At 50.7% G+C, this 18,253-nt stretch overlaps 1 protein-coding gene across 1 annotated transcript in view; it reads right to left on the bottom strand.

The window, feature by feature from the left end:
• The window catches only part of Fstl4 (follistatin like 4), a 409,490-nt gene that overhangs the window by 51,095 nt on the left and 340,142 nt on the right, over window positions 1–18,253 (bottom strand). The gene's annotated exons all lie outside the window — the stretch shown is intronic.

The following is an 18,253-nucleotide window of genomic DNA, read 5'->3' as shown; positions in this document are numbered from 1 at the left end:
AGCAGAGAGACCACAGAGCCAGCTGGTGGTGGTGGTGGGGGGCATGCTGCTTGGAGCGCTCTGGCTTAATCAAGTTGGAACCTGCTAAGCACGGTCAAGGTCTGCTGGTGAGCCGACAGGTATGCCGTCCATCTGGGGTAGCTTAAAGGTTGCACTGTCTGAGGTCTGGAGAACGAACTGGCTGACCTTTGAAGGTCTGTTTCTGTCTGAAGATTCACAGAGCTCGGATTTGGATTCCTGCTCTGTGATCATGCACTGTGGCCTTTCATTATTGTTATTATTTTTTTTTTTTGAAGTGTACTTCAGGCTGGCCAAATTATGAATCCTTGCCATTTTCACTTGCTAACTGGCATGGAGACTGGTCGTTCTTTAGGCAAATATAGAAGGATCTAAAATATTTCCACACCACCCCCAGGCTTTCTGAAACTCTTAGAGTTTATGAAAAATTAATCAAATGCAGGCTGCTCAATGCAAACATGGGACTAGGCTAGAGTGGAAGGAAATGGAACAGGTGTCCCCTGCTCTTCCTCTATGTCCACTCGGGCTAGGGAGGCAGGTTGGCATGTGTGCATGCTTGCGTGCGTGCGTGCGTGCATGCGTGTGTGTGTGTAGCCTGAGGCGCTGACAAAATTGCAATGTGCTATGGGACATAGGTCCCCTGACAGGTATGTCATCCAAAATGTCGAAAACAAAGCAGAAAGCTGGGAGCTATGCTCTGTGGGATGCTGCGAGCCAAGAGCCAGAGTGGCACCACCTCAGGCTGTGCATCAGGACCACACTCTCTCTAACCAGAATGTGGGGGTGGGGGGCGGAGGGGAACATGCGAGAAAAGAGGCACAGGTGCATCACTGCAGGTGCCTAAGGTCAGATCTGCGGCAACCAAGTCCCTTCCTTACCATTTAGTGGCCTTGCCTTGGGCCCGTGAATATGAACACGCTGTACATGAGGCATTTTCTCAGTGCTTGCTGGATGGATGGGTGAACAATTGAGTAAATGAAAATAAAGGAGCCCAAGGGCCAAGAGGCCGGTGGGGAAGGGCAGTCACACTGAGGAAAAATGTGACTCGAGCGAAGGAGCCAGCACGAGGAAAGATAAGCACCGAGTGATGGATGTGGATGCGGCCGGCGTAATATTTCACAAACATTATAGTGGTGCATTTCAAGTTTCCTCTTAAATCACGGTCTGCCTGCTGCCCTCCCACCTCTGGGCCAGGAGTGTTATTGCTCAGGGTAGGGAAAAGAAGGTGCAGACTGCGTAGCTAGACCAAGAACCAGGCTCTGTAGCCTCAGAGGAGGCTGAGGAGGGTGTGATGGAAGGGTACGTGTGAGGGAGAGGGTGAGGAAGGGAGGGAAGGAGGGAGAGAGAGAGAGAGAGAGAGAGAGAGGGAGGGAAGGGAGGGAGGAAGAGAGAGGAGTGGGGGCAGGGAAAGATAATTTAATGAAACTATTGTTTAGCTCCCACTGAGCTCAGGATCCAGGGCTCTTGGCTGGAGAGAGGAGCTCTTCGTCATCAGATGACCACTGGGCTCTGGAAGCAAGAAGATGGTGGAATAATGCTTTTGCCCCAAGGGACTATGGGAGTAAGAAGGGAGCCTCCCAGGTATGTAGAGAAAGGGATCCTGAAAGATACTGCGCCCTCCTCCAGCAGCCTGCTCCGCATCATCCTGTGAGCCAGACCAGAGCCTGAAGGTGTGCGAGTGGCCGCCCAGGGCCTGTGGAAGGCTCAGTTTGGTTGGAGGGCAGGCCTGACCTTTGTAGCCTGGAGGTTCTGCTGGTTGGAATTAGGGGCAGGAGGAGAGAGGACATGGTACTTCCCCCGGAAGCCAGCCTGGAGGGCGGCTAGGATGAAGCTGCACCAAGAAGCTCTGTTCATACCCAGGACATCCATGCCTATGGTCTGTGGGAATCACCAGCACGGATCAGGCTTACCAATGGAGGGAATGCTCGGTTGCCTCTTTCTCTGTGCCCTGGGAGAAGGGAGGCTAGGTATGAAAGGGGTCACCACTCTGTGTGCACCTGACCTCCATCAAGACTAGAAAGACAGGCCAAGTGATCACCAGTAGGCCCTTGAAGGAAACAAGGCTTCCCCTGGGACCCCGGGCTCCATTTCTCTGCTGGGACTTCCCCAGCTTCCTGTATCACATCCCTAGGTAACTAACACATTGTGCCGCGCCTCTGCTTGGACTACTGCAGACTCCTGTGAGTATAGCGGGCATCCTTGAAGCTTCTCTGTGAGGCCTGCGAACCACTGCCTTCCAAGATAGGAGGGAGGGGCCTGGGAATCTGAAAGGGAGGAAGTGCAAAGTAGAGGGTGAGAGCCAGGCAATCTGGTGGGCTAGAGTTCTGGGCCACAAGTACTGGCTTTCATGCAGCACGGAGGGTCCTCTCTTCCATGGGACCTCCCCTCCCCCGCCACGGTCACAATTGTTCACAAAAGGTCTGGTAAAGCCTGGAACATAGGGCCAAAATACAAAACAAGGCAGGCATCCCAGGGTCAGGGGAGTGGGAGTCTTCTGCAACCTCCCTGGCCCTGGGTGGCTGGAGCAGCTGGGTGATGCATCTTTGTCGTTTGAGTTCCCCATCATTTGTATGTATGAAGACATATACTTTGTGCAGGAAAAACTCATGCAAAATTAGAATGCGTGAGTACCCACAGAACCATCGTAATTCTGCTCCTGTCAGCTACACAAATATTAACCAAACAGCAAATATTTGGATCATTTAAAGTTTAATTAAATGAATGTTTTATTGGATTTAATTCGTGTCAATATTCCCCAGCTCCTTTTAAAATTCTAAAGAGATTTATGGCTACTGAGCCTTCTTCTCCCACCCTTGTTCCTTTATTTACCGTTCAGCTTTCCCTGGCAGCCCTTGCTTCCAGGCTAAGTGAGAAGACCAGGCAGGTCATCTTTCTGGGGTAAATTTGTGGGTGGGGTTAGGAGTTGGGGTTCAGGTGGGCAGGACAGGACCATGCCCCTCTGAAGCTGGCTCAGCTTCTGACAAGTGGAGTAGGCCTTGGCCAGGTCCCTTCCTAACCTCAGTCTTCAATGTAGAAATCAATAAAATGAAAGGTCAAGGGACTCACACGATCAGTTACTTTGCTTATGGTTGGGACTAAAAGACTTGACCAGGAACTGCTTAGGGTGGGAAGGGCTTATTTGGATTATGATTTAAGAAGGGATATAGAACGCCATGCTGGGAAAACACAGCAGTAGGAGACTGAGGCAGCAGACACATTGCATCCGGAAGTAGGAAGCAGAGAGAGAGAGAGAGAGAGAGAGAGAGAGAGAGAGAGAGAGAGAGAGACAGAGACAGAGAGAGAGATAGGTGTGTGTGTGTGGGGGAAGAAATTCTGGTGCTCTGCTTGTGGTCTCCTTTTTCATTCACTTTGGGACCCCACGCTATGGGATGGTGTTCATGTTCAGGGTGGTTCCTCCTTTGTGGTGGCTTGGATGAGAAATGTCCTCCATAGGCTAGGTTATTCAAACACTTGGTTCTCTGTAGGTGGCGCTGTTTGGGGGTGGTTTAGTGGTGCATCCTTGCTGGGATGGGGTTTGACATCATATAGCCTGGCCCTGCTCTCAGTTTGCTCTCTCTCTACTTACGCTTGTGTTTGAAGAAGAGAGCTGTCAGCTCACCATCATACCTCCCCAGCAGGTCTCCCTCTGGAACCATAAGCCAAAATAAACTCTTTCTGCTATAAGCTACTTTTGGCTTTGGTCATGGTGTTTTGTCATAGCAGCAGAGCAGTAACTAATACATTCCTCCTCCGTTACACCTCTATGGACGCATTTTCACAGATGTATTCAGAGGTGTGTCTCATAGGTGGGTCTAAAACCCATCAAATTAACTGTGGTCAATAATCACCCATCAATGGTTAGCGTCTACAGCTCTGAGTTGATAATTCTGAGTGGATGCCCCGGCAAAGCCCCTTCCTTCATCTTGCAGGTGGTGCCTGCTATGGCATCTGACCCTCCAGTGCTATCTGCCTCTGCCCATTCGCCCACTGTCATCAGAGGTAGGTCTCAAGCAGAAGCACCAGGGATTGCCAGGCCTCGCAAGAGCTTCCTCCACGGAGATGCCTCTCCTCCAAGGTGATGCCTCTCCTCCACGGTGACGCCTCTCCTCCCATTCAATGGCCTTCAACAGCTTCCTACAGGGTCCTCTCTTACTGTGGTTTCAATAAAATGTTTCCCATTGGCTTTAGGAGGTGGAGCCTTGCCTGAGGGAATGTGTAGCCAAGGAGGGCCCTGAAGCTTCATAGCCCAGCCCTATTTCCTGTTAACTCTGCTATCTTCAGCTGGCTTCCTGCTTCTCCACCTGGCTTCCCTGATCGAAGCTGTATCTTCCCTATCCTGAAGGAATGACCCTCAACTTGTAAACCATAATAGACCCTTCCTCTCCCGAGTTTCTTGTCAGGCATTTCATCACAGTCATGAGAAGAGTAACCAACACACTTCTAATAAAATTAATGTCCCGTCCAGGACAAAGCTATCAGGAGCTCTCTGTCACCCACAGATGTGACACACAGAATTGAGAAGAGTCTGTGATCCTGTACCTGCTCTGTTTTGGACATTATGCCCCAGCTGGTTTCCTATTCCTTTCATTGAAATCTTTCTCTCTCTCTCTCTCTGCATGCGCACTCGCATGTGTGTGTCTCTGTCTTTCTCTTTCTGTCTCTGTCAGTGTGTGTGTGTGTGTGTGTGTGTGTGTGTGTGTGTGTGTGTTGTGTGCACATGAGAGTGCTGGCACATGCACTTATGGAAACCAGAGCAGTGCTCTGTGTCCACAGGGATATGGATGCCTCTGGCATTGGGGAGCTGCTGAGTGATGAAGGATTTTAAGGACGGTAAGAAAGTCAGGTGCTCAGAGTTTGGGCAACTGTTGTGCTCAGGCTTTCTGGCACACATGGCTTCCTTCTGCTTCCTCCTGGTGTGAGATAGGACACACACTGTGACAACTGTCAGGTCTGCACAAGAGAGCTCCTTTCAGCAAGGGTGGTCCTCATGAATGTGGGCACTGGCTGGGTGGTTTGTCCTGCAGCTATGGCGCTGTTTGGTGACTAGTATGGTGCCTGGCACGTAATAGGTGGGCTGAGGGCTTAACCTCCTTCTATTCCCCTGCCCTAGAGTAGCATGTCTCTTTGGTTTTGCAGATAAAGTATTGTAGGCATTGGCCTCCACCTCCTGCCTTCACAGATGCTAGAGAGAAAGGTGCTCATGAGGAACCAAGACGTCTTCCTTAAGCAGGCTTGAAAGCGGGTGAACGAGGAGTGAATGTGGTGGTCAGATTGCCCCCTGGTTTAGCATCCTGAAGCTAAGGCTGCGCTGTCTCCACTATGCCAGAAGCATCTTCCCACAAACACACCAGCACAGCGTCTCCATCCTCAGATCAACATCACTGTGCCACTTGCATGGTGGTTTAGACAACGCCCATCTTAGTGACTTTTTCTGTGATAAAATACCATGACCACAGGAACTTATACAGTTTATTTGGACTTATGGTTCCAGAGGGAGAAGAGTCTGTGATGGCATGGCGACGGCAGCAGCAGGGAGCTGAGGGCGCACGTGTAGAGTGGCTAGCGCAAAGCAGAGAGCCAACTGGGAGTGGTGAGAGGCTTTGAAACCTCAGTCCGCTTCCACTGACACACTTCCCCCAACGAGGCCACATTTCCTAAACCTCCCAAATAGCACCACCAATTGGGTGCCAAGTATTCAAATGCCCAAGACTATGGAGGACCCCCCCACCCCCATTCGAGCCACCACACCCCTATTTGTGTGTGCTTTCCTAGAGAATCATGGGAAGAAATACCCTAAAAGGAACATCAGGTCCACCATCATTTGAAAGGGAAAGAGGGTCAGTTTACCCCATGAATAAATATTTATTAAAGCATCTTTACTATTCACAGGATGGGACAGGAGAGATGGCTTAGTGGTTTGCCACTACAGAGGACTTGAGTTCAGTTGAGAGCACCTGTATCAGGAGGCTTACAACTGCCTGTAACTGCAGCTCCAGGGTGCATCAGTGGCTAAAAGCACTTGGTGCCAAGCCTGATGGCCTGAGTTAGATCTCTGGGACCCATAGGGTGGAAGGAGAGCATCAATTCCTGCAAGTTACACACACACACACACACACACACACACACACACACACACACACACACACACACACACAAAAGTTTTAAAAATTCACAATACAGAACCACTTGGCAGCTGTCCTGTCTCGAGACAATTTCTCTTACTACAATCCCTTCTTGGAGTGTTTTAGCTAAAAAAACAAAAAACAAAAAACAAAACAAAACAAAAATTGCTTAAAGTGTTTCTGTCTCTTGACTGTATTATTTCCTTCAAGAAGGTAAGCACCTCATGTCAGACTAACCCTGCTCTTTCTGGAAAGCTGGAGGCCATACAATTTCAGCTGCTGGAGAACTGAGTCTGTCTTCACAGCAGTTTGAGACAGGGTTTCTTTCATTGTTCACCACTGCACCAGCGTAGCTGCCTCTCAGTTTCTGGGGTTGCTCTTGTCTCTGCCTCCCACCATGCTACTGGAGAATTGGGATTACAGGTGTTCACCACCGTGCCTGGTTTTATGTGGGTTCTGGGGATCCGAACTCAGGTTCTCACACTTGTGTGCCAAGTGCTTGACCCACTGAGCCGCATCCTCAGCCCTCACCTCAATATTTGGGAGCCTTGAAGGATGCACCGAGGCTTATAATAATCCTTCTGAGGGATTACAGTACGCGTAGGCGAGAAGAAAGCAGGTGCCTAGACTCAGGTCTGTAGAAGGCCACTTCTGATCATATGCACTTCCCTTGGCGTGGATGCACCCTTTATGTGACTTGAGTGCCACCAAAGGAGGTATGGCCATGGTGGGACAAACTCTGGTATCACCTTTGTGATGGGAACAACGGGAGGGTGTTAAGTGTTGAGTGTGTGTCCAAGGTCTTCGTACCAAATGGGATGGGTGACATCCTAGACTTTGTGACTTCAACTGGGGAGTTTATAGAGTGGAGTTGCTTGGGCTCTGCCCAAGGATTATGTTTGATCTCTCTCTCCCTCTCTCTCCCCTCTCCCTCTCCCCTTCCCTCTCCCCCTGTCCCCCCCCCCCCCTCGTATGTGTTTGCTGTGCTGGCAAAAGGACCCAGGCTTGCATCTTCTTTTCTCCCTCTGTTCTCTTTGTTGGAGAACTGTAATGCTGGGCTCCTTTCAAATGCCTGTTGAAACCTCACAGACATGAGGCTAGGGACAGGTTAATTTAGGGAATGCCATCTTGACACAGGCTTTGAGTAGCAAGGTGCAGCTAGCCTAGGTAAGTGGTTTGCTCCAAAGCCGCACAATAGGGCACCTCGGAGCATCCTGCTTCCCTCTGCATAATCAGGTTCACTTTTTCTGCACTTGTCCTCATTCCTCTCGCTTGCCTCATTTTGGAGTTAGCAATAAACTTATTAGTTAATTACCCACAGAGTCATAGGTAATTTACATTTTCAGTCGACTTACATGGCTTGCTGTTGCCTCACTCTTTATTACAGTGTAGTTGTCAAGTTCCGGTCTCCAGTGTAAACAAACATCTTTATGAGTTGCATACAGACAGAGACCAGACCTGCTTTATTTCCTCTGTCTCCTCAACACTTAATATGATGCAGGGCACATAGAAGTGACCGAATAAGTAATTTTATGCAGGTGAAGAAATCCTGCTCACTCAGCTATTATTTACTGAGCACCTACTACCTGCCAAGATGTGGGAATGTACTAGCAAGCAAAACAGGCTCAGTGCTTGCCAACCTGGAGTTCACAGCTCAGCAGAGACGGTCTTGAATGTGGGGGCAGAGGGGAGAGGGGAGTCAGGGCCGGTGTGTAGGTTCAGGGTAACATCCTTGGCCCTGGCAGTGCCTGGCTGCCCTCTCTGTTTGAGCCCTTTCTGGGTACTCAGTGTAGAAGTAGACCCATGCTGTCCTTTCCAGTGCCCAGCCTGATGTAGGTTGTCCTTGCTTGCAGCATGGGCTGGTCTAGGGGGACAGAGTCAACTGGGAGCCTCTCTGAATTTTGGGTTCTGTTCATCTCCTTTAGGCAATAAACCTTGGGAAGTTAGGACAGCAGGGTGCTTGGGTTTTGATGTTCCTGTTCCTGGGTGTTCTAGGCTGTCACAGTGTGGTGGGCAGCAGAGGCACCAACCGAAGGGAGCAAGGGGTCTGTATTGAGGTAGAAAACTCAGAGTTTCTTGGACAGTAGGGTATGTGACTATCACAGAGTGTTCCCTCCCTCCGTCCCCCCTCCCTTCCTCCCTCCCTCTCTCTCTCATCTCCCTCCTCTCTCTTTCTCTCTGTCTCTCTGTTTCTCCTCCCCCTCCCTGTCCCCCTTCCCTCTTCCTCTTCCTCTCCCTCCCTTCCTCTCTCCTTCCCCCAATCTCTGGGCTTGGGGATGTCTCAATGAGGTAGGCCAGCCTATGTGTCTTTTATGCCTTGCCTCATCTACTCCTGAGGAGGATGGAAATAGCCCTGCTCAGGCTATGTGCAAAAGGCTGAGATAGGAACGTAACTCAGGTTAGGTTATCTGTTTCACACAGGCAGTGAACCCAGAGTTCAATCCCCAGCACTGCCAAAAGGATGATAGTGGCAAAAGGAAGACCACTACCTGCCTGTCGCTTGGTGGCATTAGGGGAAGGGACATTAAAGTACATCTTCGGTGACCACATGTCACTTACTCTGCACTTCGGAAGTGACTCTGGATCTCTGGATGGCCTAATGAGAGAGAGGAACAGGAAATTCTACACCCCCAGGAAAGGCTTTTGTGTGTCATTTCCAGGTTCCTGAGTGTTGCCCTACCATTTCTCTGGGAGTTGGGGGGGCCATATGATTGGATCTGATCCATGGGGAGGGGGTGACCATGCCTGACCACATCCTCAGCATCACTATGGGGGCAGATTTGGTCCGTTCACTTGACCGGGTCATGGGGTGCCACATATCTCTTCAGTTATTACTCTGTCTGTGTGTGGGTACATATGGAGGAGAGAAAGATTCAAATCTGAAGACAAAAGAAAGCAGATTACCCTTCCTAACGTGGGAAAGCTTCATCCAGTCAGCCAAGGGCCTAAGTAGAAGAAACAGGCTGAATAAAAGAGGCTATTGAGGTAGAATGTTAGCTGTGACGATTATTAATGACTGGTCAACTAGGTAAGGCCTCAGATCACCTAGGTGGGTAACCTCTGGGCATGTCTTTGAGGATTATTTAGATTAGTTTAACTGAAGTGGGCACTATTCCTTGGGCTGGGGCATCAGGATCATAGGAAGGAGAAAGCAAGCTGAATGCCAGCACCTATCTTTTCGTTCTCACTGCAGATGCTTCCAGATGCAATGAGAAAAGCTGCCAAGCTGCCTCTGGCTCCTGTTACCATTGACGGTCCACGCCCCATGACTGTGACCTGAGATAGCCTTTCCTTCCTTCCTTCACTCTTCTCAGGGTATTTTGTCCCTGAAACAAGACAAATACTTCATAAACTTGCCCTTCCTTGATCTTTAAACTGCTGGCTTTCAGAATGAGATGTATATCGTCAGTCCTTCTAGGTCTCCTGGGTTCTCAGCCTTTTTCCAGCAGAGCTTGGGACTGGTCACTTCTGGAACAGTGTAGACAATCTATGTCTGTCTGTCTGATAGCTCAGTCTCTATTGCTTCCTCCGGCTCCTGTTGGCTTTGTTTTTCTGGAGAATGATGATTAACGAAGCCATTATTCATACTCCCGCCTCCTGCTGCAGGGACCCTGTGGCCAAGCATTTGTGGGAGTAAGGACTGTGGTCTCTCTCCTCTTCTCTACTTGAGGTGAGCTGCGCGACCCCATCAGACTTGATGAGGGTGGCGACCTCGGCCTCGCTGTGGCGTACTATGGAGCTTTTGAGGTTTCTATAGCAGATGGTGTTGTAATTACCTATCACACCCCCTCAAAAAAGAAGGAATACAAGTTAATGTGCTTTCTGTTGAAGGAACAGCAGGGAGATGTGGGCAGGACCTGGAGCCTCTGAGCATCTTCCTGCTCAGGAGATCTGTTTTCTGTTGCAAGTCTCTGCTGCCAGCTGGTTCTATTACCCGACACTGTCAGACTCCCTGACTGTGGAGGACATCTCAGAAGGGCCAGGGGAAAACACACAGGCAGATAAAATGGGGTAACAAGCATGATGGATACAAGAAAAAAGACGAGGAAGGAGAACAGAGGAGGGGGTCTCTTGCCTTCCTTGGCCTGGGTGAAGGATTCTGGATCAGCTGTAGTTAGAGGGAGACCTGAGACCTGAAAGGTGAGGGTCTTAGATAGCCCACACTGGCCCAGAACTTGCTATGTAGTTGAGGATGAGCCTTACTTTTTTTTTTGGTAATTTTTAAAACGTATTTATTAGCTGCACGTATGCCTGTACTCATGCCTGCGTGCGTGCTTCTCTCTCTCTCTCTCTCTCTCTCTCTCTCTCTCTCTTTTTCTCTCTGTGTGTGTGTACGTCTTTAGGACAGAGGATAACTTACAGCAGTTGGTTCTCTCTTTACACTATATGGGTCTCAGGGATCCAACTCAGGTCACCAGGCATGGCTGGTGTCAAGTGCCTTTACCACTGATGTGTCATACTAGCCCTTGAACTTGAACTTCTGATCCTCCTGTCTATAGTCCCAGTGCAATGCTGGGATTATAGGCACGTGATACCATGCCCTGCTTATGTAGTGCTAGGGGGCAAGCGTAGGGCGCTGTACATGGTAGGCAAACAATCTACCAGCTGAGTTATCTCTATGCCTTAGAAGGATATTTACTCTAGAGGAACGAGTTCAGACCAAATTTCCCAAGGTACGGTGGGGGCTAGAGCACGGTGGGAGTTAAGGAAGACCAGTATGGCTGACAGGAAGCAAGGCAGAGGCATGTGACACTGTTGCAGGTGGGTAGGGAGTGACTGGGTAGAGCGGAGTCACATAAGGACTAATAGCTTTAAAGTGGTGGGAAGTGTCAGGGAATTGATTTTTTTTTTTTCTGCCTTTTTTCATTTTCATGTGTGTGGTGTGCATGTGTGCACACGCATGCATGCACATGCATAGGGAATACTGAGGTTGACGCTGGAGATCTTCAATTGCTCTCCCTTCTTAATTACTGAGGCAGGGACTCTCAATTAAACCAGGGCTCACTGACTTGGCTAGTCTTGCTAGACAGCAGGTTCTGGGGGATTTCCCCATTCTTATTTGTGAGGCTGGAACTATAAGCAGGCCTCCGTTCCCACCTGGGTTCTGGGGGTCTGGGTACCCTTGTCCTCGCTTCACCCTTGTACACCAAGCACTTTAACCACTGAAGTCACCTGTCCAGCCCTATAGGGGGGTTTTTAAACCACAGGAGGACCTCACCTGATTGTGTGGCTAAAGTGTTACCCTGGTGGTTATGTGGCTCAGGCACTTCTGTAGGGAGAGGAAAGGCTTTGGGAAAACACAGTGACCAAGGCAGGAAGCTGCTCAGTGCTTCTGTGGACCGCAAGGACAGGACTGGGCTCAGCATCAGCTTGGATGAGGGGATAAGAAGGGGCTTCTGTGCTCCCACTTTATCCTTAAGGCTGGGCAGAGGAAGAGGGGGACTCCAGGGTGGAGGCTGTCCCCTCCCCCGCTTAGCCTATGGGCCTGTTGGCTTAGCTGATAGTCCTCACTGCCCTCCCAAGCATAAGACTGAAATGCAGATTAGAGGCACTGTCTTGACTTCCCAAGTGAATACTAGTGGGCTTTGAGGGGACTTCCTCAGTGGCAGCCTTTCTGCATGCCGTCATCTTGGATAAAAGATGTCTCTATGGCCCAAGTCCCTCTTTCTCTCTGTGTCCAGGACCAGGGTACCCATTAGGAGCCCCCCTTCCCTCGCCTTCCCTGGCCCCAATTCCTCTCACTTGACCTCTACCCCAAGGCCCAGGCATGCTTCATGCCTGGTGCAAAGGGGAGAAGGCATCGTGGAATGGGCTATGAATAAACATAACATGCTTTCTGGTTAATTATCCTCCAGAGGATGCTCAGTCATGGCTGCATTTTGTAAATAGGCATCAGCCGTTTTGGAGAGCAGCTTGCACTTGTTTCTACGCCAGCTCCCCACATCGCCCATGAACACCAGCTGAGGGGCTCCAGGCCCTTGGAGCTCCTGCCAACTACCTCATTTACTTATTTAGTTTTTAAATTTTGCTTTATTTATTTACTCTGTGTGTGCGTGTGTGTGTGTGCGTGTGTGTGTGTGTGTGCGTGTGCGTGTGTGCGTGTGCGTGTGTGTGCGTGTGTGTGTGTGTGTGTGTGTGTGTGTTATTCTTCACAGTGTCTCTCATTGGCTTGGGACTAGCCCAGTGAGCCCCAGGGATTCTCCAGTCTCCTCTTCCCTCAGTGCTGGGATTATAGAGGTACACCATCATGGCTGGCTTTTAGTCTTATTTTTTTTAATCTGGATTCACCCACCATGCCAGCCTTTTTATGTGTGTTCTGGGGATAAACTCAGGTCCTCAGGCTTGTTCAGCAAGCACATCACTGACTGAGCCATCTTGTCCCCATTTGTCTCTAGATTGCTGTGGCTGCCAGAGACAAGCCTAGAGCCTGAACAACCCCAGTAACAGGCAGAGGCTGGAGCAGGGCTGCCCCTGTGGGGACAGGAAGGAGCCTGGATTTCATTCAGGCAGGAGCAGAGATGCTGTGACTTACAGAGTTGATGGCAAATGTGCATTGCAGGAGACATCCCCAGCTGTGTTAATAGGACACCCGGGGGCAGTTTCATGGGCAGGCTAATCCGTTGGTATTAGGGAATCACTGGGTCCTCAGGCATCCTCAATGTGCCACCTTGGCACCCTGCGGGCTCCTTGCTTTCACAGGCACAGATCTGTGGCCCACAGTAGGAGCCCATAGAGAGGATGTGTGAGCCTAAAGAATAAAGAAAACTGTCTCCAAAGCCTCCACACTGCTGTCCCCTCAAACTTCACTGTCACGTTTGGGCTATGCCATCATTCCTAAAGTCACTAAAGACAGAACCAGGCTGGCCTGGGGAGCCTGTCATGAGGAGGCTCCCTCAGGAAGGAAGAAGGGACATCACTCACTCATTGTGTATGTGGCAGAGACAGAGGGTTGTCAGAGGCTGATGTTGTGATGCCAAGGGCTTTGGCTAGACCACGAGCAATTGAGAAGCAGGCTATCTGGGTCCCCTGCTGGAGGCAGATTGACTGAATGCTGAGAGACGAGAAGGGGGATTGATGGAAGAAAGGATTTGAGGCTGATCACCGAGTGTGAGCCTGAAATCCTAGGCAAGTGCCGGCTGTATTTGCTGAGAGAGAAGAGATGGAAGGTGGAATAGAAGATTGCTTTTAACTGTGGTAGACGGATGGAGCAGTGAGCAGTGTGATCTCAGTCTAGGGTTCAGGAGAGAGGTGGTCCAGGCTAGGACACAACCTTGAGTTGAATTCCTGCTCAAGTCTTAATTTTTTTTTCTCTGGGGTATATGAGGCTAAGATGGATTCCGATCAAGGCCTCAAGTCATAATTTAAAATGTTCCCTGGGAGAACATGAAGAAAAACAAGAGAATGGAGGCTGGAGGACTGGTAACTCATCAATGTACCTCAGGCTAGCCTCGAACTCTCCTCTCTCTCCCTCCCCTTGCCCCCCGCCCCCATCTCCAAGACAGGGTTTCTTTGTGTAATCTTGGCTGTTCTGGAACTTACTCTGTAGATCAGGCTGGTCTTGAACTCATAGAGATCCATCTACCTCTGCTTCTACCTCTGCTGAGATTAAAAGTGTATGTCACCACCACCTGGTCTAGCCTTGAACTCTTAATCCTCCTGCCTCAGCCTGAAGAAGCCTGTGCCATGACACCCACTCCCTGCAAAGAAGGGGGGTGGTATGTGATGTAGGAAAGTAGAGTAGAGGCTGGGGAGATGAGGCAGGACCCTCAGTCTACATCTATGGTTCTCAGCTCACCACTATTCCAGTCCCCAGGAGACCTTTGGTGCTGCCTGGAAACACTTTTGGTTGTCTCTGTGGGGGTGGTGAGGGGAGAAGGCAGTTTCCTGAGGCCTCTCCTGAAAGATGGCCAGGGATACTGATGCTCAGTCCACAAGGCACAGAGTCCCCACAACAAGGAGATCTGGCTCTGATATTGGCAGTGGCTCCACTGAGAACTACAGCACACATCAATATCATGACTTCAGTACACGTGTATCCCTTTTTTTGCTGGAAGTGGCTTTCCCTCCCTAGGCAAGAGTGGGTGGACCCTTGAACCACCCAGTCTGCAGGCCCCACCTGCTGCCCCTGGTGGGGGATGGATCCCCATGCAGGCAGATGACTGGGGGAGGGGAGACCTCCTAAGAGTGAGCGTTACCCCCTTTAGAGATGCCACAGAACCTTTGCTGAAACCTTTTCTCCATGAGGCGACACCCATGTCAGCGAAGTCCTAAACCAGTGTTGGGACATGAGGAATTCCTTCCCCTTGTGTGTGGGGGGATTTCTCTCTTTCTCCCTCTGTCTTGGCCAGCTTCTTTCATTTATCTCTGAGAAAGAAAACCCTGTAATGTATGTCTTGTCCAAGGACAAGTCTCGGTAAGAAAAATGCCTCTGGATCCTTCTCCCAAGACCCTCCACCATCTGTCAGCTTGGAAATCTCCACATCTTGACCCATGGCAAATTACTTCTTGGCAGCAGTGCCGTGTGGCGTCTGCCTGAGGCTGCGCACACACAGGGCTGCTGGCCAGCTGAGCGAATGGGCCATTGGCGAAGTAGGTGGATGAGCCCAAATCCCACTTACCTCCTCTCATCTTTAGGGTTACAGCCAAGCCATCCTATGTCCTTCCAAATCTACCCTTTTTTCTCTGTCCCCTCCACAATGTCTCCCAGGCAAGGCCTTGTTTTTCTGGAAGATGGCAGTGTTCTGGCATGAGTCCCTCATAGGACATTTGCCCTCCCTTGCCTGGCATTTAAGGTTCACTGGCATCTCATCTCCCATCGCTACTACTTAGATGGAGCCAAACTGAACTTCTGGCTAGTCTCCAAATGCATCCTGGGCTTTTCCGTGCTCACTGATCATACTGACACCAGTGGGCCCAGCCATTTGCAAATATTCCTGGGACATCCCTGTTCAAACCAGGGAAGCTGGCAGAAGGCCAACACAAACATTCTAGGCTTTGGCTTCATCTCTGCCTTGCCCTTGCCCTGCCCTTGCCCTACCCTGCTCCAGAGGGTGAAGCGCTTATGACACCTGGCCTGGATTCTAGGACGAACTATGGGCAGGGTGAGTCGCCCTGCCCCCTAGTCCCACAAAATCAGAAAAGTCCAGCCATTACATAAGTCAGAGTAAGACTAAACTTCACAACATTACTTGGCAGCTTTAGTTTAGATAAGTGGCCTGCAGTCCATCACACGCAAGGGAGGCACAGCGTACCCATCTGGGACTCAGGCATCCAGGCCTCTCAGGCCCTCAGGAGATGCCTGACTGGTGGGCTGCTCACAACCCTATCCTGTGTAGCTAGCCATCCTTGTCTGATGTCATTAGTGGGCTGTTCCCAAAGTAGGGGACTAAAACACGGAACTCCAGAGAGCAACAGTGGTAGGACCAATGCCCCAGTGGGACCTGAGCCCCACTAGCTTGGGGCTTAGTACTGTCACCTGTCCCTGGCACAGTTTACCCTTCCTAGCAGTAGGAGACCAGTTTCTTGAGGTCTCCTGCATTTTATAGGAAGCTGTGGATTGCTGTCAGCGTGCTGACAAAGAGCTCCCCTGGCAGGAAGGCTGTGTGTCCTGGTCAGAAATATATGTTGGGAACCTACAGAAGCTACTGTGTAGAGTCCAGGCTTACTTTCTTTTTCTGTACACTATGAAAACAGGTTCAAGGGCTATTTTGGGTAAAGTTATCCCCTGGGTTCCAGGGAGTAACTTTTTGGCTGTTTATAAGTCCAAATCTCATGCAACAAGCCATACAGACACACCGTGGCCTGCCCAGGACTGCGCACCATCCTGCCCGGCTACTAGAGAGTCCAGTTTCACCACTTCTCTACCTGCAGGTGCCCTGCTCCACCTGGCTGCCTGGAGAGGCAAGATACTATGCATGCAGTTCTTCCTGCCCACTAGAAGCCCAGCTGTGCCAAGAGGCCCCATGTCTGCCTCTACCCAGCCCCCCCACTAGGAAGAAAAGGATCACAGAATCCACAGAGGAAGCTCATCTGATGGCAGGGAACTGCTTCCTGGTTCCTTCTTCTTCCCCCAATGAATCATCTGCAGGGGTCTGGGAAAAAGTGACCCCAGGGGGTTTCCATCTGTCCTCATCTCTACAGATGCTGTATGCTGTAATCCCAGCTCAGTGGTCCCTATGAAGCCCTGGAGGTCACTGGTGGTGACTGGTTCCAGTGGCTGCTCAGTGTCACCAGTGGGGCAGAGTTCCTATATCCACAGTCTGAAGACACCTCCCGGCTCTTGGAAGCAATCATGTCGTCAAATGAGTGTCTACTGGGGGTCAGGCCTGGGGAGCCTTCAACACTGGATTCCTACCTAGTATTCCTGCTGTGGTTTTTAGATTCTAGTGATTCTGTATGCTCAGAGTCTATACCCTTGATGGCTTAGCTGATCCCTCACCTCATCTCCACCAGCCAATTTTCCTTTCCCAGGCCCCTCTGTTCCATCCCTTGTGGTTCTCAGAATCTCTTGGGCTGTGGTCCTCAGGCCCCGCCTCCTTCTTTCCATCCTTTTAAAGTTAACATTTCTTGCATTTGCATAGTTGTAGGCCACAGGCTCTCTGAAGGAAGGTCACCCTGGCACCAGGGTGTAAACTGACACCAGTCCCACTTCCTGCCTCACTCAGCCTTGTCTTGTTCCTTTCCTTGTTACCATCCTGGGCTGCCTGTCAATCACATTTGCTTCTGGGGTCAGGACTTGGCCCTGGGCCTGGCTCCAGTCAGTGACCCCACATGAGGTGCACTGACTGAGAAGGGAGCACTGGATGGGGTGTGAAGGGTACAGTAGAGACAGGGCTAGGAATAGGCAGGGTTCCGCATTACAGGAACTGCCTCTGCCTGGCTTCCTGCTGCTTCTGGGAAACTCACAAGGAGCCCAGCACTCTGCTTGGTCCCAATAACTAGGAGCTGCTCAAAGGAAAAGAGCTAGGTAAGGAGGAGGGGGAGGAGGAAAAAGAGGAAGAGGAGGAGAAGGAGGGAGGAGGAGGAAGAGGAGGAGGAAGAGGAGAGGAAGAAGAGGAGGAAAAGGAGGAGGAAGAGGAGGAGGAGAAGGAAGAAGAGGAGGAGGAAGAGGAGGAGGAGGAAGAGGAGGAGGAAGAGGAGGAGAAGGAAGAGGAGGAGGAGGAAGAGGAGGAGGAGGAAGAGGAGAGGAAGAGGAGGAGGAGGAAAGGAGGAGGAAGAGGAGAAGGAGGAGAAGGAAGAGGAGGAGGAGGAAGAGGAGGAGAAAGAGGAGAGGAAGAGGAGGAGGAAAAGGAGGAGGAAGAGGAGGAGGAGGAGAAGGAAGAAGAGGAGAAAGAGGAGGAGGAAGAGGAGAGGAAGAGGAGGAGGAAAAGGAGGAGGAAGAGGAGGAGGAGGAGGAGGAGGAAGAGGAGGAGGAAAGCCAGTGTTGTAGAGGCAGGGGGCAGAAGTGGGTGTAAGAGCATGTACGGGATTGGGCTGTTGGATCTACATAGGTGGAAGGGACTAGGGAAGGGAATATGAGGCATGACAGTGAGATGCACCAGGTCTCTGTGTACAGGCCCCAACAGAAGCGCCCCACTACCCCAGTATTTGGGGTAACCCTGTAGGGTGCAGGACATGCCTACAGCCATTCAACTGGAAGTGGCAAGGCTACATACAGCTGAGTGTGGGGGATCTGCCCAAGCTTACTGCCTCCTTACTCAGGGCGGGACATACTTCCCACAGTGGTGTTTTGCTGTGGTCAGTGGTTGGGACATCACATATTTCCTTTATAGGAATGGGCTTGTTGAATGACTCTCCACAGGTCATATGTCCCTGAAGCCTGGTAGCAACCTTACTCATCCTAGTCATGTTCTCCCAGGCCCTAGGTTCATAATGGGGCATCTTGCCCTCATTAAAGAGGAGTATAGCATGGGCCTCTTGCATAGTGACCTTAGGGCCACCATCTATCACCACAATACTCCTATTAGTCTCTTACTAGGTACCCCGAGTCCTCCCAATACTGGCTGGCTGTTGCTGATCTTGCAGAAAGTCAGAGCCTAGATGTGAGAGCCTCTATATGCCAACACAGGGTGCCTAGACACAAGGTATTCACACCCTGCCTGGACCCTGACCTT

The sequence above is a fragment of the Acomys russatus genome, chromosome 25, assembly GCF_903995435.1.
Source record: "Acomys russatus chromosome 25, mAcoRus1.1, whole genome shotgun sequence".
Lineage (NCBI taxonomy): Eukaryota > Metazoa > Chordata > Mammalia > Rodentia > Muridae > Acomys > Acomys russatus.
The sequence above is the reverse complement of the archived record's forward strand: the minus strand, read 5'-3'. Positions and strand labels throughout refer to the sequence as shown.